At 38.7% G+C, this 26261-nt stretch overlaps 1 long non-coding RNA gene across 1 annotated transcript in view; it reads right to left on the bottom strand.

Moving 5' to 3' along the window:
* Positions 1-26261, bottom strand: part of LOC121078405 — a 34363-nt gene that overhangs the window by 5536 nt on the left and 2566 nt on the right. The window contains exon 3 of the long non-coding RNA XR_005824562.1: positions 8759-8786. This is a non-coding gene — a long non-coding RNA (uncharacterized LOC121078405). The remainder of the gene's footprint in view (positions 1-8758; positions 8787-26261) is intronic.

Here is a 26261-nt window from a genome sequence, read left to right as displayed (position 1 = left end):
TCTCCATCTATGTTTTTGAACAACAGATTGCCTAGCAAGAAAAAGCTGACCAGTTCATCATACGTGATTCAGATGTATTTTCAGAGAACATATTCATCTGGATTAAAATTCTCACTCCTGAATTCCAGACTTCCTTGTGGGTATGTACTATAATAGAAAGGTACTGTTCACTGTAGAACTTCATCAGAGCAAGACATTTGGGATTGGTTAAGAGGAGAAATAGAAAAGAAAAGAAAAAAATGTATTCTGATATAGGGGATAACTAATTGCTTAAATCAAAAATGTCAAAATCCTGGTAGTGTTCACAAATCAATACCTATTTTTGAATTTCTAGTCTAAAGAAGTTACAAACACCGAATTCTTGTACTATTACAGAAATGCTGAAATTTCTCATGGAAATGGAAGTCCCAGACCATCTAGGGGGCCTTAATTCTTGTGCTTAACAGATAGGAATTGCATTGAAAGTTCTTTGAGCCAAATTCTATTTTCAGCCTAAGGTTGATTTACAGATACAAATTCAAACAGTTTTGAGATTTTTAAGGTATTATTCTAAAAAAAACTCAGCTAGTGTAGATTACACTTAACATACTCTGGATGGTCTAGGTAATCTATAAACGAAAGATAATAGGATCTTTCCTATCTCTTTTGAAAACAAAAAAAAAAATCTAAATTGTTCATGTTTCTATTTGTGGTTAAGATTATCTTCCTATTGCCTTTATTGCAGTCATAGGTCCCAGCCAACATGGGTTCATGAGGGGTAGGTCCTGCCTAACAAATTTGATTTCCTTTTATGATAAGATCACCCATCTACTCGATCAAGGGAAACCAGCTGATGTGATCTTTTTGGACTTCAGCAAAGCTTTTGACATGGTTGCCCATAGGATCCTACTGGACAAAATGTCCAGCATACAGCTAGACAGAAACATCATAAGATGGGTGAGCAATTGGCTGACGGACAGGGCTCAAAGGGTTGTGGTAAATGGGGCCACATCAGGCTGGCGGATGGTCACTAGTGGAGTCCCTCAAGGCTCCATTTTAGGGCCAGTCCTCTTCAATGTTTTTATAAATGATTTGGATGTAGGACTAGAAGGTGTGTTGAGCAAATTTGCCAACGACACCAAAATTGGAGGAGTTGTAGACTCGGATGAGGGTGGAAAGGCCTTGCAGAGAGATCTGGACAGATTGGAGAGCTGGGCGATCACCAACCACGTGAAGTTTAACAAGAGCAAGTGTCAGGTTCTGCACCTGGGATATACATAGAGACTGGGCGACGAGACGCTGGAGAGCAGCCCCGCAGAGAGGGATCTGGGGGTTGTGGTTGATAGCAAGCTGAATATGAGCCAGCGGTGTGCCCTGGCAGCCAGGAAGGCCAACCGTATCCTGGGATGCATCAAGCACGGCATCGCGAGTCGGTCGAGGGAAGTGATTTTCCTGCTCTACTCTGCACTGGTGTGGCCTCACCTCAAGCACTGTGTGCGGTTCTGGGCACCACAGTACAAAAAGGACGTGAAGCTGTTGGAGAGTGTCCAGAGGAGGGCGACAAAGATGGTGAAGGGCCTAGAGGGGAAGACGTATGAGGAGCAGCTGAGGTCACTTGGTCTGTTCAGCCTGGAGAAGAGGAGGCTGAGGGGAGACCTCTTCCTCGCGAGGGGGAGTGGAGGGGCAGGCGCCGACCTATTCTCCTTATTAACCAGTGATAGGACCCATGGCAATAATGTCAAGCTGAGGAAGGGGAGGTTTAGGCTGGACATCAGGAAGAGGTTCTTCACCGAGAGGGTGGTCGCACACTGGAACAGGCTCCCCAGGGAAGTAGTCACTGCACCAAGCCTGTCTGAATTTAAGAAGCGATTGGGCTGTGCACTTAGTCACATAGTCTTAAATTTTGGGTAGACCTGTGTGGTGCCAGGAGTTGGACTTGATGATCCTTATGGGTCCCTTCCAATTCGGGATATTCTATGATTCTATGTTTATTAGAAATTTAACACTGTGAATAACATGTTTACTTTTTGACTCTTTACGCAATAGTACGATGCAACTACCAGTGTGAGGTGTAGCTTTTAGTTCTACCTTCTGAACAAATCAACTAATAGATTAAATATGCATCCACACCAGCAATCGAAGGATGATCCATCAGTCTTCTGAATTGTGCTTGCTGTTTGTGACCCATCAGAAGCAGTCTAAACTTAATATCACCCTAATCCATACCCTCAACCCAAAACTGCACGGTGACACCTCCGATGAGAGTGCAGGTAGAGTGTCCGGAAGGAAGCACATTTTTTGTTATGGAGGATATCTGCTTAGTGAAAGCAAATACTCAACTTCACTTTCCTTTACAGAATGCTCACTAAATAGATTGGAAACTGTTAGTCAACTATAGAACCAGTTGGGTTGTGTTTTGGTAAAGGAAGAGGAAAACTTGAGAAGCATTTCATTTTTCTGTGAAGTAGATCTGTGTAGATAAGTCCGTGCCTTCCTAATATTGAATGCTGTGACCATGAGAGCTCCATGGTGAGTCTTGGTCAGCTTTCATTGCATTAATCACTGAAATATAGGCTTGCAAACTCATTAAAACTCAGATAGCCAAAGAAACAAAAATTACAACCAAGTATTGAAAAAATATAAAAGCTACACAGTGAGTAGGCCTAATACATATAACAATATAACAAATGCACAGAAGTTGCATCTAATTTTTGTGCTAAGATGATTTGCCCATATAGTGAATGAAGGAAAAGTTCTTAAATTTCCCTTATATATACAGTCTACCACTTTTTTTTGCTATAATATCCATATTACAGCTGGTAATTCAACCATATTTTACTTTACAATTACACTTGACCAAATCCTACCTCAAATTTGTGTCCACTCATGTAGCTCTTATTGAGTTTGAACATTGAAGATGTCCTTAACAGCTATATGCTTTAAAAGAAAATGAGGTGCCCATCTCCTCTGAAAAACCTCTTTAAATATCAAAAAGTGGCTAAGATCTGTCTGTTTCTCAATATCTACTCCAGAAAATTATACTTGTGGCTTACAAGGTATTTCTGGATGAAAAGCAATACTATTTGAAACTAAGTCCTACAGCTGGGATAATGGGGCATATATTAAACCTCGATATACACTGATTTCCTTTGCCAAAAAATCACATTCAAACAGGTTTTTAGGAATAAGACTACTGACTATATGACATTTTTCATCAAAATATTGTTTCAGAGGCAAAAGTGACTGTAGTCTTGAAAACATGTTTCAAAACTTCAACATTTCCTATTATTTAGTAGGTGTATTAAAAAAAAAAAAAATGGTATTCTTATTTTGTCATTTGGGGAAGTAGTCTCAGGTAGAATATGGAGCACATTCCTTAATCAAGGTCATACCAAAAGCCTGTGAGAAAACAGTGAAAATCAGAAGTTCCAGCTTTCAAATAAGTTGCTATAATTCTGCAGTGAATATTCCACTTATTCATTTAAATGTTTCTTTTCAGTAAAGCTTAATATTATCATTAATATAAAGAATCAGAAAAATAGGGACATAAAGCTATATATAATAGAAAGGTATTGTCAGGTAAATATTAGGCCCTAACTGCAGAACCAGTTTGTGCAATTCCTTAGTATAGTAATTGCCAGCTTTATTTTCTTATGCCTGAGCCAAAGATTGCATCTTTTGGAAATTTACAATTTGCACTATTTATTGAGACAGTTCCTATTCCTTTTTTATTTGTTTTCCAAAAGTACTTATTTTTTACCTCTGCTGACCAGTGCAAAATCAGGCTCACTAATGTTTATAAAATACCACATTATTGTTAGATATAGAGTCCAAATGCAAGCACTGCAGCTTCTAACAGATAGGAGCTTGATGGAATCTATTTTGAGATTACAGGTGTCCAGATTCTCTCAGCACCTACTCTGGCAATACCCCTGACACAGAAGACAGAAAGAGCTCAACATTTTCTAAAACTTTCTGAAGCTTTGACGTTTTAAACAAGAACATAAAAATACTTTGGTTGCCTTTAATTTTCAGGTTTATTATGAGCTCAGTAAATACAAAGTCAGAGGAAAACAAGGCAGTTATCTGTTAACATGTAGGGTACTGATCAGATGCATAGATTGAAAAAGAGAGCGGGGATCATAGAATCATAGAATATCCCGAGTTAGAAGGGACCCATAAGGATCATCAAGTCCAACTCCTGGCACCACACAGGTCTACCCAAAATTTAAGACTATGTGACTAAGTGCACAGCCCAATCGCTTCTTAAATTCAGACAGGCTTGGTGCAGTGACTACTTCCCTGGGGAGCCTGTTCCAGTGTGCGACCACCCTCTCGGTGAAGAACCTCTTCCTGATGTCCAGCCTAAACCTCCCCTTCCTCAGCTTGACATTATTGCCATGGGTCCTATCACTGGTTAATAAGGAGAATAGGTCGGCGCCTGCCCCTCCACTCCCCCTCGCAAGGAAGAGGTCTCCTCTCAGCCTCCTCTTCTCCAGGCTGAACAGACCAAGTGACCTCAGCTGCTCCTCATACGTCTTCCCCTCTAGGCCCTTCACCATCTTTGTCGCCCTCCTCTGGACACTCTCCAACAGCTTCACGTCCTTTTTGTACTGTGGTGCCCAGAACCGCACACAGTGCTTGAGGTGAGGCCACACCAGTGCAGAGTAGAGCAGGAAAATCACTTCCCTCGACCGACTCGCGATGCCGTGCTTGATGCATCCCAGGATACGGTTGGCCCTCCTGGCTGCCAGGGCACACTGCTGGCTCATATTCAGCTTGCTATCAACCACAACCCCCAGATCCCTCTCTGCGGGGCTGCTCTCCAGCGTCTCGTCGCCCAGTCTCTGTGTATATCCCAGGTGCAGAACCTGACACTTGCTCTTGTTAAACTTCACGTGGTTGGTGATCGCCCAGCTCTCCAATCTGTCCAGATCTCTCTGCAAGGCCTTTCCACCCTCATCCGAGTCTACAACTCCTCCAATTTTGGTGTCGTTGGCAAATTTGCTCAACACACCTTCTAGTCCTACATCCAAATCATTTATAAAAACATTGAAGAGGACTGGCCCTAAAATGGAGCCTTGAGGGACTCCACTAGTGACCATCCGCCAGCCTGGTGTGGCCCCATTTACTGCAACCCTTTGAGCCCTGTCCGTCAGCCAATTGCTCACCCATCTTATGATGTTTCTGTCTAGCTGTATGCTGGACATTTTGTCCAGTAGGATCCTATGGGCAACCATGTCAAAAGCTTTGCTGAAGTCCAAAAAGATCACATCAGCTGGTTTCCCTTGATCGAGTAGATGGGTGATCTTATCATAAAAGGAAATCAAATTTGTTAGGCAGGACCTACCCCTCATGAACCCATGTTGGCTGGGACCTATGACTGCATTGTCCCCCAGGTGCGCTTCAATAACTTCAAGGATCATCCTCTCCATAATTTTACCAGGCATTGACATGAGACTGACAGGCCTGTAATTGCTAGGGTCTTCTTTCTTACCCTTCTTGAAAATTGGGACAACATTTACCAGCTTCCAGTGTACTGGGACCTCTCCAGATTCCCAAGATCATTGAAAAATAATTGAGAGAGGTCCCATGATGATGTCAGCCAGCTCTTTAAGCACCCTGGGATGAATCCCATCTGGACCCATGGACTTGTATGGATCCAGGTGGAGCAGCAAATCCCGCACACGTTCACGGTCGGTAGGGAGTTTGTCATTCCCACCATCATGGTCCTCCAGCTCAGGGTACCCTGGGTCCCGAAGCCCATCATCAGTGTTGAATTATTAATAGCTAGTGGATAGCTAGTGTTTCTTCAATTTTTTGACAGGTCCTTGATATAATGTTTTATTTAGTGCTTAATAGGATGCTCTATGAGGGTGAAGTTACTCTGCCAAATTGAAAGATCTGATCCTTCATAGCACTTCAACAATTAAATAGTCAGTCCATCTTGCTCTTTCATAAAACTAGTCTTCACTAAGCCTCAAAATGCTTCATTAAAGAGGAAATATTAGTATTGCTGTGTTGCACAGACACCCACAACTGACATCTTGCAAACTGCAGAGCGGTGCTCTATCCATTGGTAATGCTACCTCCAGAATACACTAGCACTCTTGGGCAGGAAAGCCAAGTAAATTCAGTCAGAAATACTTCTGCACCTCCCAAGCCCTGTGCAGAACAGACCTCACAAGTCCGCCACAGCCACGAGCAATGCCCAGCAGGAGTGGCAACAGGAATGATCCCTTAGCAGAGGGTGAGCCAAGCCAGCACCCCCTTTCCCTGGCGAAGATATGAGTCAACAGGAGCACCACTGCTGGTAACAGGGAGGGGATGAGGAAGACTTTCTTCCTGCAGTTTTTCTTCCACTAAGCTCAATTACTACAGAATGGTGTGAAGGAGGGGTGAACTTCTCTCTCATTGCTTAGCTGAAAGCAATTGCTCTTCTGACTATGTTAAAAAATTTTTTTTCTTAAAGATTCATAACCTAAGAGGAAGTTGCTGTGCATGCGCTTTTCTACTCCCTCTCTCTGTAAACAGCACACAACAGGCTTCTGTGTAAAAGAGGGCTTGAGATTTGGTCAAGGTGAGAAAGGTATGTGCTGTACCCTAACTTTTTTTTCTTTAACAGATATATTATTCTATTAGATGGAAATAGTACCAGGGCAATTCGCCCCCCTCCTGGCTTTTCTATCTGTGTGTGAGCATCTCTGAGAAGTGGGATTAGAGAGAAACCTGCAGGCATATTAATAAATAAACTTCACATGCTGTTAGATATTAAGTAAACATACTACTAAATATTTCTCTAGGGGATTGTGATCTCATAACCCATGGACTTCTAATTTGGTTACCTGTGACATGCGGTTCTTACCCCAGGGTTCCACAATGAATTAATTCTAAAACACTTTTAAGCTTTAACATCCCAAGATAAAATAAAATAATCAAACGTTCTTAAAAATTTCTGGTACACTTTGCTTCATAGGTAACATGAAGAACTACTATTAAAAAACAGATGATACAACTCAGAGTCCTCAGTCAGGGGGACATACATAGGTCTGATACAAGTTAATATCATATAACCCATTCTGGGATAAGGATCAGCCTCTGCATCAGGTAAGCTTCTTCTCCCAGCAACATGTCTTGTTACTACAGCAAAGGGGAGTTTCACTGTAGCAAAATGTCTATGTATTCACACAGAGAAATATTTTAAGTCATTTCCCCACATATTGGTCCTTTTATTCCTCACCACTGAGGATGAAAGTTTTCCATTGAAAATACATTGATGAAAATGTGTTTGTAGAGCTTGGGGGGGGGGGGGGGGTGATATTTTATTTTTCTGTTTCTTATGTGAATCTTGATTTTGCAAGATTAGTGTCTGTTTGACATTGGACAATATCCAATCTGACAATTTAGACAGACAATTAGTCTGTCTAATCAGACTATAACTTCCCAGAGCAGGCAATGATCAGGAGCTCCTATTATTTAAGACTTTCTTCAATATAAGCAGACTATGTGGAATCACAGGAAATACAGGAAATTTCCAGGCAACCAGAGGGAACTGAACATGAGACATCCAACTCAGAAATTATCAGTGAATCTTGACAACATTGGCTACTCTTAGGTTTCTGAGTTTTGTTAGGTTTTCCACTCAATGATTTTTCCTGAAAAGAAGTTAGACAGTAGTGTTTTCCCTATTTTGTTGAAGTTTTCTCCATAGCTTCCAAACTCCGTTGCTCAGTCTCTAGCAGTTTCTTTACCAGTAGAAAAGGATTTCAAATGTTTTTTTCATAATATGTTTCAAATGTTCTTTGCAATACAAATATGGACAAAAATAAAACATACACCTCAGTTTTCAGTAAAGTTAACAACAGTGGAATTAAATGCAGAAGGTTTGGAAATAAAATTTAAGTCAGAGAGAACTCTGACTAGATATCTGAATAGATATACAGTTTTATTTACAAAATAAAATATTATTTTGCCTTCAAGTATTTGATTGATAAATTTCTAAAACAATGAATATCAAGAAAGTGAGAAAATTTTAGTCTGAATATATTAAATCCCCTTTGCCCCTCCCCACTATTTTTATTTTTAATAAAAAGTTGGTCAATGCCCATGAATAATGATTGCTTTGGCTTGAAAGACACTTATGTAAGGAAGAACTTCAAAAGAAGTCTTTGGACAAGCTTTGGGTATAATAGTCTGCATTAGTTTTTTCTACAGAACTTCAAGGATGCTCAATGTTACAAGCTGTATACACATGAAGCATAGCTTTTTTATTTTGTTTATTTATTTATTTTTAATTTGGTGCAACAAAGTAACCATTATCACAGTTTTTCAGAATGGAAGTTAAGGACACAGACTTTAATTGAGATGACCAACATTGCACTGGACAGTTCAGGAATAGGAGCTAGATGGCCTGATTAACTCATTGAATTAACCAAAAGGCTCTCCTGCTCCTAGAGAAAACATACAGCTATCTCAGGATAATAGACCTACCAAAATCACATGAATTAATATTTGGCTGTTTGTGAAGAAATTTTTTTCAAATTTCAGTATTCAAAAAGTAAGCAACGCCAAACTATATGTCGCATTCAGTTCTCTAGCACTTCTTTTTTTTTTTAAACCTAGTCTAAAATGTAACTGAGCTTGCCTATAAGAAGGAAAACCTACATAGTGCTCTAACTATTGCCTAGTTTTGCTTTTTAATTTCCTATTTCTCAATATGGACCGTCTTTCCCAAATGGGAGAAGTATGTCATGTATGTCAGTAGTTTATTATTTCTTACCTTAGTCTTGTAAGAAGAGTTAGAATTCCTTGGGAAAAAAAAAAAAAAAAAAAAAAAAAAAAAAAAGATATAAATGTATACATGACAGAATCAATTTTTCTTTTAGCTAAAGGGCACAATATACAGCAGTGCATCTCCTGCTGCTGAAGGGAAATTATTGGAACATCATTCCACTGCCCTATGAATGGAGAGTATCGAAGAGCTTAAAGAAAGGGATAGTTACTAGGGAGCGAGAGTGAGAAGAAGGAAAGTTTAATTGTTTAATTTACCCCTTTACTTCCCAACACAAGAAATCAGATGTCTAGAGAAATACATGTAATCCATGCACATTTATCCATGCTTGACTCCAGCAGGAAAACAGAGCTATGCTTGGGGAGAATTTGGCTGTTAATGATTGTCTCTTTCTCTGGTAAGCTAACTATAACTTGACTCTGAAAAAGGGGCAGAGGCAGCTCCACTTTTATCTTTTCTCAGTGAGGTGCAGCCTAAATGTGCTTGAGTCCCAGAAATGCAGCCTGGGAGCTGGAAGTCAAAGCATGGCTCCTTTTCCATCACACACCTCATTTGCAAAGGCTACTCACATCAACACCTGGGCAACGCTTGCGATTCCCAGGGCTATGCAAAAGGAACTCGACTGTAGCCAAATAAACATTTTCTTTGATGCCACACAAGAACACACTCTTATTTCACATTGCTCCCTTATTAGTTCCACAGCACTGACAAGAGCAGAAAAGCGCTGAAGACTTCTTTTTGTACAGCATAGCAGCCATGTGTCTCTGAACATGCAAAGGAAGGAGACATTTTGAGCTGGATAATGTTACTTTTACACAGTTACCTTCCAAGGTGCAACTGCGCAAAGGTTTGAGGGGCACACTGAAACAAAGAGGGAGAAGAAGAAATATAGAACTGCTTATTTTGCTAGCAACATAAAAATATTGTGTTAATTAGGCAAATTGCTACATACAAATGGAACTATACCGTAACGATTGTACAAGTTCATGAGTTTTTCTGCATTAAGCACTTTTTACAGGAAATGGGACAACATGTCTTTTTGTACATATTAATTTAAAGCATTCAGTATTTCTTTCGTTATTTTTACAACTAATAATATAAAGACCTATAAAACTCTAGAACCTGAAACTGTAGAACTCTAGATCCTGATTGCAGGATATTTTCATATTAAAGAGGACCTCAACAATAGTTAACATTTAAGCCTGTAAAGAAGAGGGTGTCCTATTTGTCTGAAAGTTAAACTACATTCATTATAACACAGCATTAACTGACAGTAGAGTTGGTAGGGGTGCACAGCATAAACATTACATAAGCTATATAATGTGAAAAAGATGTTTTTAGACACATAAAATTGGGCAGAGACCAATAACAATTAACTCAGTATATAGTAGAAGGCACATCTAATATTTAGGGTCTCAACCAGCTGGAGGCTGTGACTAGCAAAGTAACGGCTGGGAATCAGAAGTGCTTTGTGTCATAGGTGTTATTGAAACAGTGCATCACCAGCCCTAGCCACCACTCTAATCACTCTAATGCAGATTAAGGGTATGGGCCTACTTTTTCTGTTAGGAATATAGGAATATAAAGGAAAAGGAAATTAATGGGGGGGGGGGGGGGGGGGGGGGGGGAGGGCGGGCATATGAGTATATGTATTTTATTTTATTTTATTTTTGCTGTGTTTTTTATTCTCACCACACAGTTTGACAAAATTAAGTGCTCTGATTCCTTTCCTTTCCTCAAAGTTTTCTGATCAGGTTGAATACTAAACTCTACTGGAGGAGTGGGTAGCTAGAAGGGGAAGAGGAAAAAGGTCAAGAAAAGTAACTAAGTGGGCAGCTATCAATCCTTTTTTTTCCCATCAATCCCTTCCAGTACACATTACTGCTAAGCTTACATTTCCACTGAAATTAGTAAGTATTTTGGATGGACTTTACTCAGAACACACTTTGTTCTTCTGTCATTTGAGTCAAGAGAAAGAAAAAGACACATTGACAACCTGTTTTAAACAAGATTTTGACCATAATACTTTGCAGTAGAACTCCATTCATACAAGATATTAAGTAAAAAAATAATAAAAAATTAAACAATACTAGTAACAAAACAGCCACCAGTGTGCTAGTAAAGTTCAAAGCCAAACTAAACTTTGTGCTTCCTGGTCATCTATAACAAGCATGTCTAAAAATGACCCTTTTTTAGTTTTATACTTCTTTCAGAGTTTTTCCAGAGACAATTAATAAGAAATAAAATTTAATGAATCTCCAAAGCTGCACTTTCTTGACTTATTACATTAGCATTGTCTCTCATCTGACTGGAAATTTTGAGAGAATCACAGAATTAATTAAAGCAATTTACTGTATAATGTTAGATGGCTAAGATAGATCTCTACTAATGAGATGAACATTAATTAAATGAATTGTAGAAGTGAACTGTTTATCTGAGTTAAAAAGCCCAGCAAACAATCCTCACACTCCACAAGTCTGAGTCCTGTTCATCCAGTAGGCAGACCAATTTATTTTATTTGAAGACACATATGTACCCAACAATTTTGACAATGGTGGACAGCCTAAATCTGTAAAAGGTAACCACAAACTTTCCCAAATGAAAGTGCAATTTTCTTGGTTTTAAATCATATATTAGAAATGGAGCTCTGTAGGTAATCACCTGTAATATTAAAGAAAGTTCAGTGCAACTGCTAAGTGACATGACCGTAAAAAAAAAAAAAAAAAAAAAAAAAAAAAAAAAAACACTTCAGAATGAGATCCCTTTCCCGGTATTTGTGTCTGAAGGTTGCTTTAATGTCTAGAACAAGTAACTGTGCAACATTATAGAAAAATAATAATAATGAAAAAAAGTTCCCCTCTCACAGGTTCCTTGATCTGAAGAATTTACAGACAGCACTGTGAGGATGCACCACTTCTTAGATTTGAAAGACATTATTTGCACTGTTCAGCCTTCTAGCACTCCTCCAGACCCAGCCTAATTTTAGTATCTTCAAACTGTTGTACATCACAAGTATAGTGTGAGGAATATCAGCCATGCTGACACAGTACAAGTGTGCTATCTATGCAGACTTGAGTGGCAGAGATGCAATATGGCTGTGGTGTCCTTCAGAGGTCCCTCCAGAAGAGGACTGAGACACCAAGTTGCCTGAAGAAACTCATTCTGACACTGCCCGTTCTGTGGATAAATAAAGGGCCCCAGAGTTGTCAATACAGCATTTTTGCTACCACTCAGCTCAGTACAAAATAAATGAGGATATTTTCTCTTTCCAGCATGTATTAAATCCCATTAGCATTAATGAGAATTATACGTGATTTTGGCAGGGAGTATATACAAAGTGCAGAGCAGACAGTTTCCAAATTCTCAGCCCTCCCTTATATCTTTCAGCCATCTTTCCTCTGTGAAAGCCTTCTCATACGAATTCCAAAATAAAGGTAGTAAATCAAATTACTGCACATACAGTATGTTAAAATGATGGGTTGGAGTGGGGAGGGAGGAATCCAAGAGGCTAATGTACAAATAATTACTATGCTTAAATTTAGCAAAGTGCTACAAGTTAAACTCCCAGATAGTGCTAATATAGTAAGAAAGCTTTGGGTTGGCTGAACAACTTTTCACAGCACACTGGTAAAATAATAAATTGTGCTATGACCGATAACATTCAATAATTTCTCTGATATATTGCTACAGCCACTTTTTCTACAGTATAAAGCTCATATTTCTCTGTCACATTAGTAATTTCCATATTGCATTTCAGGCTCCGTCTTGGAGTTAGTGGGGAAAAGTACATCACAGCAGTAACAAAAGGAAGCTGACTGTTCTTTAAAAAAAAATAGAGGCAGAAAAAAAGAAAGGAGGAAACGTCAGGATTTTTTTTCCTTTTTTTTTTTTTATTTTTTTAAAACTTTTATAATACATCAACTGATGCCTACAGGAAAAAGAAATGAAAAAAAAAGAAAAAAGAAAGGTAAAAAAAAAAAGAAAAATACAAAAAGACAGCAGCTGCTACTACACTGCTTCATTACAGACCAAGAGGAGTAAAAGCTGTGGATGCATTTTGCCTTTTTCTTTCTTGATGATATCACTAAACCATTAATGGAATCCTTACACTCCATTGGTACAGTATGAATTTATCTACAGCGCATTCTTTATTGGTTTGAGAACAGATATGCTATTTTTGTGTATGGGAAGATGGGGGAAATGGGGTTGCTTGCATCTTTAAAGAAAATATGTTCCTTATTAACTGAAAACTGAAAAAGTTTAATACAAAATAAAACAATATTTCTATTCAGGTTTGGTTATAAGAATGAGTGAGAAATTAATTTGGAACTTAAGTATTATGACAACTTTTTCGACTTTGCCTTAAATTAACTATGCAGTCTTATTAAAGCTGGCAGTACAAAACATACTATTGTTGTTATGTCTGGCAGTTCCTGTTAAGTCACATCATCTAAAAGAAAAAGTAGCTGTATTTTAAGGGACATCTACTTTTGGAACTAATTATTGCACAGAACCATAGGATGGCACTGTCCTTTGTTTACTATGCTGCAAACATTATATTATTATTATCAGTCTTCCATTAAAATTTTACTTATCCACACATAGCAGTACATATTAAGTAGAGAATAGGATAACTTTCTACAAAATTTTAAGTATGATTTTTAGCATATAGCAAGACACTTTAGAACAAACAAACAACTACGGCAAAAAAAATGAAATCATTATAATCATGTATTATTGTTGAAAAGTCCATGTGAAAGGGAACTATCATAGGCACCAGACAGCATCTGTCTGAGTGGAATTTTCCACCCACAATTTTATTCTGAACTTGGCAACTGCGTTCCCAATTGTAATTCCCTAAATCCCTCCACTCATCAGTACCATTTGGTTTTCAAGCACAGGGAATGATAACACTCAGCATCCCTTTAGACATCGAAGGAACAGTATGAACTTTAAGCACTATAGAAGAATCTGCCCTGATATTGTACTATGAATGGAGGAGAGCATGAGGAGCGGGAGCCAAAAAAGTCAGTCTTTGCATCTAGCCAACAGCAAAACTAGCCAAAGCAAAAGGGGTGGAGGGTGAAGTTCACAGTAGAACTCACAAAGATGAAAGGAAAGTGGAGAGACTCATATATTTCATGCTTTCTACTAGAGTTTGCTAGAGATGCATCATCAGCATAAACAAGGTAAGTGGCTCAGACCAACTGTTCTAGGCTGAGGAGAAGAGGTGTGAGGACGGAGGCTGTTAGAACAACTCAGAGTCTCCGGTCTCTAGTAGAATAAGACTAAAGTGATTTTTTTTTTTTTTAATCAATTACTAAGTTTCCCAGTCAAAGTTGTCATCTTAGAGGCTTTCACTGGTATAGCAGAGTTAGTAACCTGGCCTCCCAGGCCTCTAGAATATGCCAAAATCCACAGACAAACCATGGTGATTTTGTTGCCCTGAACTTCCTGCTCAGCTTGTGTTTGAGGATGGCTCTGCTCTTAGCCATGCAGCTCTGGGAAGTATTGATCTGATGGTTACTGAGAGGGACAAGAGTTAACCTATTTTTTAGTGTTTCAAGAATTCCAAATTTCCAGTACATAGGAGACATTCAGTGACAGTAAACATCTTATTTGCTATCATACAGCCAAAATCAGCTTTCCGGGTCCTAAGTAAATTACAGGGAAACATATCTATGTTACTGCCTAAGGAAACAGCAAAAATCAGTGTGAAAGCAGGGCTCAAAATACACAGAAACAAGCCAGTGCATTTAAATGATCACTTCAGAAGGCTGTCTAGTGAATGAGATCCTTCGTACCCATGAATAATGCCTCAAATGTCATTGCAATGAATTGTGAAAACCACAGGTTAAAAACGTCACAGGAGGTTGATTTATTTATCCATGTCTCCTTGTCTATACAAGGAGATTTGCTATGAGGCCGTGCTGTAACTGCCCTGTACTAACTGACCTGTCCAAATGAACAGACGCATTTACTTTATAAGAATCATATAATGAGAGGATGTTAAGAAGGGAAAGGAGGATGCTCTCTCACTATGAACATATAGCTGTGTTCACTATGAACACAGCTATACGACCAGGTAACCTACTCTCTTCTGCATTGCTGCCAGTCTAAGGCATTCCTGGGATTTTTGGCATAACAACAGAATTTAGGGAGCCCTGATTGTTTTCCACACCTGGGGATAAAATTCTCCAGATGCTCATCATCTTCCTTGTCATTCCTCAAAGCAGATGATATGATTCTCAGACTCAACAGACCAGTATGAATGCCACACACTACCATGAGCACTACCATGAGGCACTATTGGCTGTAGGTAACATGCTACCACCAAACAGCAGCAGCTTTCAAAGCAGCTCCTGTGACACCACCAAGTAGTCTTGGCTGAATTATTTGTGAAAGGAGCAATAACTACTTCTGATTCTCTCTGATTGCATTTCCAGATTGCTTTTGGTGACTGTGAGAGACAGTGAATAGTGACTTCAAGAGCAACAGTTTTCTGGAACAGACGTTCCCTACAAAGCCATTTCTGGGCTTATGAAACAAGAGCTAGCTGGCATTGGAGAGTGGTGCTGCAGAGATAATATGCCCAGGAACAGCTGCAGAACTTCAACCTGATGAAAATATTTCGTCTGATGTCAAAAAAAGTCTGTAGCTTAGTCTTGAGCTGTAATAACAGGGTATTAAGACAAGAACTGAACGAGCTTTGAGAAATACACAGCCATGACTAGCCAATTGCTATCGCTATTTAGTAGCTGCACATCTCAGCTGCTGGAGTATTAGAGTCAAGATGTAAAGTGAGCATGCTGCCGAGTATCTACAAGGGTAATGGACATAACCTCATCATTAGCTAGAGGTAGCTTAAAAATCAGTCTATGCAGCCTATAGAATACCCCATCTAAAAGAAATTCCTGTGGGATAGCTTCTGTATGTTCTTTGAGGGAAGAATATTAAACATTTTTGATATAGCAGTTTTTGTTGCTTCTTGTGGTTTAAAACTGTGGCACAACTGGCACAGTAACATAATGAGCCAGAGGAGAGTATTTATTTTTTGCAGTTCCATGGAAGTGGTTTTACATATTGTGAGGCTTTTTTTTTTTTTTTTTAATTAGACAGAATGGTCAGTGCTAATTCATAGGGAAGACCTTTCAACATTTTTTTCAGCCTGCAGTTTTATGTGGAGTGGCAGATATGACTTTCACTAGTGTAGTGAATATAAGTGGTAACACATGGCCTTGACTTGAGGGACATTAGGGGCTGTTTTCATTCTGCAGCTGCACGTGTGTTGTGTGCTCTTCTGAGTTGCTAAATACTTGTGCTTTTGCTTCTGCACTGCCAGTGTCACAGCCTGAGGACGGTGGTGTTCCTTGTCAGCAGGCTTACACATGCTCTATGAATCTCTCAGGAACAGTGAAGCCAAATGGAGGACGAGACTTCACTGAATTTCCACACTAACTTATGAGTAGAAATCAAAAGAATTTTAGATTTAAGTGGTAGTCAATTTTTTACACAGTTGTTCTGTACAAATAGGTGAAGGTTTGAATTGAATGGCAAGGGACAGCTCAATTTAGACTGTTTAAAAACAAAAACAGAGATTAACAGCAACCAATATCATTTCTATTTCTACCTACAGTTTTCCTTTCTATGGCCAGTCAAGCCAGAAGGCTAAGGAGAGACCAATAGAAAACTGCTGTTTCGATTTACCAAGCTGTTAAACTTATGAGCAGCTGGAAGGACAGATACATGTGGGAGAGCATCAGAAAGGACATCCCTATTTAGCAAAGTTAGAAGTATTGAAGCCTAGGGTCGTGGGGTTTTGTTTTCTTTGTTTTTTTTTTTTTTTTTTTTAATCTAAAATTTTAGATATTGTACGGGCACCTTGAAATTTTGCTGTTCTGTTAAGTCTGTTTTTCAATGAATTTGAAGCGTATTGAAAGTTAATGATGTTAACAGTTCTTTGCAATGTGTTCTTATTTATTACTTCAATTGCTCTTCTTTAAAATACAGTTGTAGTGATAAAAATTACAATTCAGAAACATATACTTATAACAAAGACTTACTGAAAACTAACTTACATAGATGATCCTCATCAAATCTTCGTTTCATTAAAATGCACTATGCATATGATAACTAAGACTTTGTGATCACATTGTGATTTGCAAGCAACACAAATATGATAAGGTGCTCATTTTTAATCTAACACAGTTAGGATGTCCACCAACATGATATTGATGTGAGACATATGTTGGGTCAGATTAAGCAGCAAGCAAATAGGACATGTCTACAAGAGTGAATTGTGCTGAACTGGAGAGAATGAGCGAATACTGGAGAAAGATGTGCTGTTGCTGTCAGCCTAGTTCTTGCATCTCCTCAAGCACTCTCATATTAACATCTCAAGAGAGGTAGAAATTTAGAGGACAGAAGAACAAAAGTTCAAAAACTGGTATGAAGGTTTATGAGGTTTGCACCAAGCCTAATTAGCAGAAAATATCCACCAGGTCATGTTATGTAGACAAGAACTTTTAAGGTTAATATAGTCACTCCCTACTACCTTCCCTGCTAGCAAGCAGAGCTTTCAAGAAGAGAAAACAAGCTGACAGAGCAAGGGTGCCATTTCCATCTCAGCAATGTCTTAGCCAGGTATCTTGTCTATCAAAGAATTCATGGCTCTCAGATGCTGCACCAGATGACAATTTATATAGTCACCCTAACCACCGTACCACCATCACAGCTTAGACCAGCACCATTTGGGAGGAATGTCCTGTAAAAAAAAATAAAAATAAATAAATAAAATCCTTCTGATTCATCTCTGCTTAGAGGGTGGATGAAGCACAACCATAAGTCACATTTCCATCTTTTAACTCTAGAGCATGCATTTGAACCCAACACTGCACAACATTGTGGGCATGACCCTGCTTAACCACCAATTTGGCATTGCTCACAAAACTTCTATACTACTAAGTCTGGGCCTTCACATCTCTGGAAACAAATTGATTCAGAACATAAGTGCGACTTCAGCTGGAAGCACAAAGAAGAGTACATAGTAGTGCTAGGCATGCAAACTCCTAGAGCACAAGCAAAGTCTGGCAGCATACCAGAATTTAAACTGAGCAATGATATCAAGAATTCAGAACCGTAGAGGACCTGCAGGTAAACAAGGAGTTAGAAGTTCTGGATACTTGCAGAGATACAGCTGCATGAATAAAATAGTACATATTCACATAATTAAAGATGTATTGTAGGGCATAAGCAAAAAAGAACCAAATTAAGGTTCCACTGGCATCTTTAATTCTAGCATTTCCATTATACATATTAGTTAAATCAATCACTGTGATTACTGTAAATATAGTAACTTAACATGCTTTTGTAATAAAAAACTGACTTTCAGGAGAGAAATTTTGCATCATACAAGATTGGCAATAAAATATCCCACAGCTATGCAACTTCATAAAAAAGTCATTGTTCATTTCTCCAAGGAATTTCATAGATCACTTTCCCCATGAAACTCTCCTGCACGAGTAAGCTCAAGACTGCAACAAGCACTTCTTTTGCTCAGAAGAGTGCTGACATTGTTTGCGGTAGTAACAACCACTATGTTTATGCTTTCTCTGGGTTGAAAGTATGGTCAAGACACTCACACAGCCAGAATTATTTAGTGAAACAACACCTCTTCCCTACTACCCACCCGCTACCCCAGATGTCACAATGATATCTAGCAATTGTGCTTCATATCATCAGCCTAGGTATAGTATACTTTAGTGTAGCTGATTCTTTCAGCCATGTCCTGGGCAAAGTTACTGCAAAAAGTCATCCTTTATTCCCTTGTTTTTACACATTCAGGGTTTAGCCAGAATTAAAATTTAATGCTAATAACAATCTTTGCATGTAGAACTGCTCTGTATGTCTAACTTCTTCCAAAAACTCTTGGTTTGTGAAAGACAGCCCAGCAATGATTTCTTTATTAGTACCACACATGAGTTATTGGGGCTTAATGATAAGATTTCTTATGGGACAGCACTTGGACGGTAATGCAAACTCAGTTCAATCCTCTTTAATCATTTACCATAAGAAAATTATAATTTATTGTAACATCTATTGTGTGTGCCTTTTTTCAGGGACAGAAAGAATAATGTGTCCAATAGAAGTAGAACAGAAACAGAGAAGTTTTACCAGGCCTGGTGCCAAGAGTAATACAATATATTTTACACATTACTTACTTTTATATCTAAGGTATTCCTCTACAGGTTTATTAATCATAACAAAAAAAAAAAAAAAAAAAAAAAAAAAAAAAAAAACCACCCTAAATGTTATACAATCTTTAGAAACTCAATACCGCCTAAATCTCATATACAGGCTAGAGATCTCAAACTGAAAATCTATGGTTCAAATAAGTGAAACAAGTGCAAAATACCCTGAAAAACTGTCAAATCCAAGCAATTTTGGTACTAGCAAGATGACATTCCAGAATTAAGATTTACAAAGATATAAAGTAGCCTTCTGTTACTTCTTAACGGAAAAGATGAAGACATGAGAATCACCCCGTCCTTTTGGATTTTTCTGGTCAAGTACATGAAGAATGATCTGTATCTTAGCACGGATCTCTGTACATTATACTGCCACCAGGAAGAATAAAGAAGACAAGCTTCTGGTCATAAAGCATTTCAGCATCAAGAGAATGTCGTGTTGCATTTTCAGCTTCTACTCGGAATATTTTTAACAGCTTTCTAACCACATGAAGAAGGCAGTTTTCACTCGCCAACCCTACAACAGTTAAAAGACAAGTTGAAGACAGAAGCTAGACAAACAGGACCCATTACAAGAGAAAGAGAGCTATCTTAAACTTGGAGGAATAATTTGAGATTTGGACAAATTTACCTCTCTGTTTTTTCCCTGTCCATCACTGGAAACAGAAGTAAGTGAGAGGAGCCTGTAGTTGGGAATCTTGTCAGCTAATAGCTATTAGCTAGATAACAAACTATTCCTAAAATCACAACTCATGTTCTTATGAAATTATCAGGGAATCTTTAACAATTGTGATTCCCATTTTCTAATTAATCTGAAAAGCATAATCTAAAGAGGCAAACTGGTAAGAAATATGCAATTAGGAATACCTCTGTAGCAGATAAGAATAAAGATTCAGCTATATAATATACGTCAATGCAGTAACTGCATGATAACCTGTTATTCCTAATAAGGAGTTTCAGTAGTTCTACTGTGGTATTTTTGTTTGTTTTCCCAAATAAGCTCAAAATGCCAAAACAGTAACTTAAAGAACCAGTGTTACTGAAGATGAAATAAGTAAAAACTGGGAAAGAAAAGGTGTTATTTACTGAAAAACAGAAGGTTAAGTGCCAAGTAGCTTTGTGATGCTTTTACCTTAAAGATCAGAATTTAAGAGTTATACTTCAGGTCTTAGGTGAAATGAGTTTGACAGATTAGGTCCAGTTACTAGCTGTCAGCAAACTACATCAAAACACAGCACATACATACACAGCTTAATACAACTAACTGTTCTCTGCTTAGGCCAATTTCCCTCTGGAGCTAACATGAAGATAAATGAACTCCTCTCCCCAGGGAGAAGTGTCCCTCAATGAGGCAAAAACAATGCACACTCAAATGTGCTACAGTGCTGTTGCACTTCTTGACTGTTGTAAATAGAAGCAGAAGTCTTTCTTTCCCAGTAGTCAGGTATGGGCACTACACAAACCAGGACAATATTAGAGTGGGAGCTAGGTGAGGGTGGGAACTAACTGGAAATGCAATTTTTTATTTTTATTTTTTTAAAAGAGCTTCACATTTTATCTCAGTTGGGAAGATTCTTCTGTCACGTCTGTTGCTGTGTCCTGATTCCTTACTGTTCTTCAGCAAAGGCAGAATTTCTTGTGAATGACTGACATGAGGCTCTTGCAACAAAGATAAATTATCTTACTTCCTTTGCTTTTCTTTGTATTGTTTTGTCAGTCTTTTATCTTCCATCCCCTCTCCTTCCTTCTACTTTTTGTTGTTTGCCACAATTCTCTGCAATGGGACCAGGTTTTAGCCATTCTACTGATGTTTGTCCTTTCTATCACTCACTAGATCACTACAGGATATTGGTAGTGCAATTCCTTCCCCTAAAATTGATTCCATTAGGAATAATGCTCTCAGAAGCTGGCTGTTGAGCATATTTGTAAGTGCATATGTTAGAACAGAAAGCACTTTAAACACAAAGCCATCAGTTCTGTAGTATTTTTAAACGTCTTATCTAAATGATACCCCTTTGCACCATGATACCCCTAATCCACCATGAAGAAAAGTCAAAAGCCATACTAATCAGGTTCAAAAACATGAATTCTCTTTAGAACAAAGTACCATCTGCACAAACACCTCTGAGGATGCCCCAAGAAATCCCTGGGATCACCAGAATATTTCTTGAATATCATCAACATGCAATACCTTTCCACTTAACTATCCATTGTGGATAAAAACAGAAAATCTTTATTGACTGTAAAAAGAAACATATTATCATCCTGAGAAGCACAGTATGTATGCATATCCATGCTTCACCTATAAACACAAAAATGTTAGGAGAGGTATAGTAACTGGGTGCAAAGTGAACCTTACAATGTTGCTACTACCACAATGATGGAAAAAAAGAAAAAAAAATCACATATATGCACTGTTCTGAAGATGAGAAATTTACTCGGAAATATTTCCCAGCCCTGGAAAAACGTTAGCTAGTCTTGACTTCTCACCAACAGATAGCAAAGTTGCAATGACTTCGACTGTCAGCAATGTCAAAGGCTGGGGAGGCTTCAGCCCTGTTCCACGTGCAATTTCCTCAAGAACTCTTCACAAGTTCCCTTATTCTATAAAATTACTCCAAGTTACATGAAATCGTCACTGGAGAAAAATGTGTTATCATACAAGCCAACAGGTATGGCTCTTGCTATCACGGATGCAGAGTCTCCATCTAATTATCAGCCTTTCCCCTCCCCTTTCAGCTCATTTCCCAAATGCAACCATTGCAGAGAGAGTTATTGAGATTCCCAAAACAATAACTATGGCTACAAAGGTTATGCAAATGAAACCATCATTGTAGCTCAGTTTGGTTTTGTTCACCTACAGACTAAAGCAGAGAGCTCCTTTTCCTACAGTGGCTCTGTTCATCTCAAGTTCTGAAAAAATCTCCATGCAAACAGCATTGGGGTGGCATTTTACCCTTTTCACCAATAGAAGACTCTAGGGCTTGCATCAGACTTGAAGACATAAAAACAGGCAAGATTTATTCCTTACCACCACAGGCACTGATATTTTGGCTTAAAAAGTGATGGACCAATTTTAATGACAAAAAGATACACCATTACTTAGGATAACAGTATATTTTAAAATAGGCTACTATCTAGCTGTATGTCTAAAATCCTTCCTTTTCATGGAATCAATCAAGTTTTCACTTCCCAAGCAAGGTGCCTTACAACCACCTTTTTGTGCAGTTAAAGAAATATTGAAATGAGTCTGAATCCTCATATTAAGAACCATTTCAATACATATACTTTCCCATTTATATTCAGCAACTTTCATCTCACAGCTGATGATGATTTTAGCCTCTTTTTAGACTTAACTAAAATTCAGCCATCTCACCTTTTATACTACATATCACCACCACAGCCTGCATTTTATGATCTTCGGTCAACTTAGACTTCAAGGGCAGAATCCAGATGTTTGGGCCCACCATTTTCTTCGCCTTATTGCACGTATAACTCCTGTCTAGGTGAAGGTTTGATTTTGACTTTCACCTTCATCCTATAACTCAAGGCAAGTTCATTACTAGGTTTTCAATTTTGGCCTGATAATTTAAACAAGGGTTAGTGAATAACTTAATCAATGGCAGTATAAATTTGACCTCTAATTAATAACAAAGGCCAGAATTTGGAACGAGATTAGAGACGGAGAGTCTGATGTTGGCAGGCAGTAAAAGAGAAAGAACTAACAGAGCAAGCATTCTAATCATGCCATGGTTCAAGACTTCTGGTGCAGGTATTTCCTCAACAATCAGTGATGAAGGATGTTATATTATAAAGGGTACTATCCCAGACACACAGGTGGTGCTCAATATGTGCAACATTCTACTGTCCTGAAAAAGAGACATGGTTCTTTGCCTAAAGAAAGACTTCCTGAAACGATGTTGCATTGATGACTGATTTTATTTTCTAAATTCAGTGCCTCTGTAAGGCAATGACAGAGTTAACAACTTTGTACCTTCTCAAACCATCAGGCCATATGCTGTGTGAGCTGAGTTACACAGCATCCTGCCAATCTTATGGATGTACAGATCAGCTGCTTACTTCAGTCCAAGTCTGAAGAATCAACTCGACTGGGACAAAAGGAGGGTGCTAAGCATTGTTCACACTCACAAATAAATTATGGAGTGACTTCATTCAAAGCAGTCTTGTCAGGCACAGAATTTACAAGGGTGGGGTGGCACATGGATGTGATATACGCAGAACTGTTGACCTAGAAAGCATGGTTTGCCCTGTGACAGTCAGTGATGACGGTTTGAAAAGGAATCTTTAAAAATATTCCATTTGAGGACAACAGGACCTTGCAGCTGCCAGCCCTGGTAGCCAGGTTAGTGGGGAGAAAGGCTTGGCTGGCCACATCAGACCCTAGCCAAGCTGTATTGGCTAGGGCCCTAGACAAACCTTTCAGCACACTGGACATAACTAATGCAGAAAAGGCCCTTTGCCCTGCAGCAGCCTGAGAGGAGCTGATAGGAAAGCATAGATATTGCCCCAGTTTTGTTACTTGATTTAGTTCCATATACTCCATGAAAACAGGCACTTGCAAGAGTTCAAGGCATATATTTTATTTCAGGTTCCGTAGGAATTGTGAAAAGGCCAGATATTTTGATAGACACTAGTGTAAAAACATGTGCAATCATCACCAAGCAGGTTCTTTAAGACTAAAAATATGGTTAAGTCAGAATATACATTGCTGTATGCTGTAGGCTGATGTGAAAGCTACTGTTAACATGAGGTTAGAAGTCAGCATTACAACAAACTTTGCTTGTTGTTGCCAAGTCTTCAGGAGCTACAGGAATGTGCATCCTGTATAAATTTCACTGTTATTGGGTATAGCTGAGGCACATGTTTAGGAATGTACACATACTATATAGGTAAAGGTATACAGATAAAGGTAGAGACAGCTTTTTTCTCTAATTTATAATGGAAACCAAGCTGAAGTGGTCTCAATTATTCATAGATGAAACCACCCTCTCAATTGATTATGCAGAAGGCTTAGCTCCCACACACCTGTAACTAGATGCCTGGGCCAAATTTCATCTCACCTAACTGCAGCTAGCAGTGTCATCTGTCACCCCTTGTAGGCAGTGGGGAGAGTCAAATACCTTTGGAAGTACCCACATACTCATCCTTTATTGTGCTAACTCTCCAAAGACTAAAGAAATTTTGACAATTCACTTCATTAAATGTCCAACTCCTGGACTTGAGAATGCAGATGGAATTAATTCCATGCCTTCAGTAGATCATGTGATGAGTCCCTCACCCCCCTCTGAACATAGTTTCTATTTGCTAATCAAAAAGGCATATCATATAACCACTCAGATCCCAGATGCTGAAAATGTTGCAAGCATTTTTTCTCTCTTTGTGAAGAGTGTTGTTTAAATTCATCACTTTCCTGTGCACCCCGCATCTACAGCTGGGCACTCGTTCCACACTTCTCTGTCCAGTGAGATGCCAGTTTGCTGGAGCTGTCGATGTCCCGCCCCCCAACCCCACTGACATAGCTTCTGCCAAATAGCCTTGTAACTGCTTTGCGGTTGTGATGGAAGGATTTGGCCTTTCTCCTGATTTTTTCTCTAGGCACCAGTGTAAAATACTTAGAATGGATGATGAGGATTACATAACCCCTCCAAACAAATAACCCCTCCAAAAGGACTGAACAGAAAGGAACAGATTAATGTAAGGAACCATATCCCACCAGTGCAGGCAGAAAACGTTACCCCAACAGACAAAAACAGGAATAGCAGTGTGTGCAATTTGTGACTAAGCAGCAACTCAGCATAAGCATCAGGACTTAGGTGTTCTTGATATCTACTCTTATGCTTTATTGAAGATATTACAGTGCAAGTCTGAGTATCCAATTCTATATCAGCTCCAGTTGTACATATCGACTTCTATACAACATTGCTTCTGTTCTTATGCTACCAAGCCTCATGTTCCCTCCTAACACAATATTGTAAGGTGCTTTCTTTTTGTTTGTGGGTGTTTGTTTTTTTGTTTGTTTGTTTGTTTTGGTTGGTTGGTTTGTTTTAAATCACAAGTCAGACACAACAGTCTACTAAATCAAGAAATGCTTTTTAAGTAAAGCAATAGATTTTGAACCTCTAAAGTACTTTGGGGTCATGTTTCCAGGGTTTCCTCCACAGCAATGAAGGCTACAAATACACATTTTAAAAAATAGAGCAAGAGGAAGAAAATTAGAGTGGAATCACTTGTCTTCAGCATCTGGCTCTTGAAGAGAAACAGAAGTGACTTTTTTTACCCTCCACTCAAATGATTCTTACCACCCTGTTAGATGGAGGGTCTCAACAGATTATTTAAAAAGGTTTTTGTCTGTCAGAAATATTTGGGGCCATATAATTTTACCCTTTGATTATAAATACCATTGTTATATAAGGATGTATGAACACTCAACAGATCATTTCTTTTGGGAGGCAGTGGTTCTGAATGGCAAACTGCAGTCAGCAACAAACTCTGCCTGATGTTCTGCTAGTTAAGTAATGCTTAAATAAGAATGATATCAAAGTGACAAATACAAGCCCTCATCGCTTTGCTCTTTTCATGGCCTCAGTCTATGTTTTATGTCAAAAAGTACTGTGAAGTATTGTAGATGGAGCTGATAATGAAAACTAAAGTTATGACTGCTTAACATTCTCAATTATAATCTCTTATTTTCAATCATTTATAACTTTGCCAAAAACAATGCCTCAAGCTGCTTTAAGGGAGGAGGAGTTCAGTAATTAAGTTAATCCGTTCCTGAGAGCATCAAGGAAAACTAGGCTTTAACAACATATTTAGAGTAAGGTTTGGGGATTTTTTTTTCCCCCAATGGTTTCTTTGAAGCATCCACACACTCCCCTGCTCCAAAACTGGTATACATAAGTATTTAAATGACTGTCCTAAAATAGAGGAATTTCCACTTTCACCAAGTGAGAAAGCCTTTGCAGGGTACGCTGGGTGTTGGATTTTGAATTTAACTGCGGGAGCAAGGATCACAGGCAACAGGGAATATGTTCACGGACCACGATGCAGGCTTCCATGTTTCAAGTTAGCTAATAGGATCTGCAACAAGTAGGGTTGGTTGGCTCAAGTACCTCACCAAATGGAGCAAACAGCAAATCGGAGGATGAAGGGGTGGGTTAAATAATGAAGTGCTTGAGGGAGAGCAGGTTTTTTTGTTTGTTTTTTAAACAATGAAACTCTTGAGT

Source organism: Cygnus olor, chromosome 1, assembly GCF_009769625.2.
Source record: "Cygnus olor isolate bCygOlo1 chromosome 1, bCygOlo1.pri.v2, whole genome shotgun sequence".
Lineage (NCBI taxonomy): Eukaryota > Metazoa > Chordata > Aves > Anseriformes > Anatidae > Cygnus > Cygnus olor.
The sequence above is the reverse complement of the archived record's forward strand: the minus strand, read 5'-3'. Positions and strand labels throughout refer to the sequence as shown.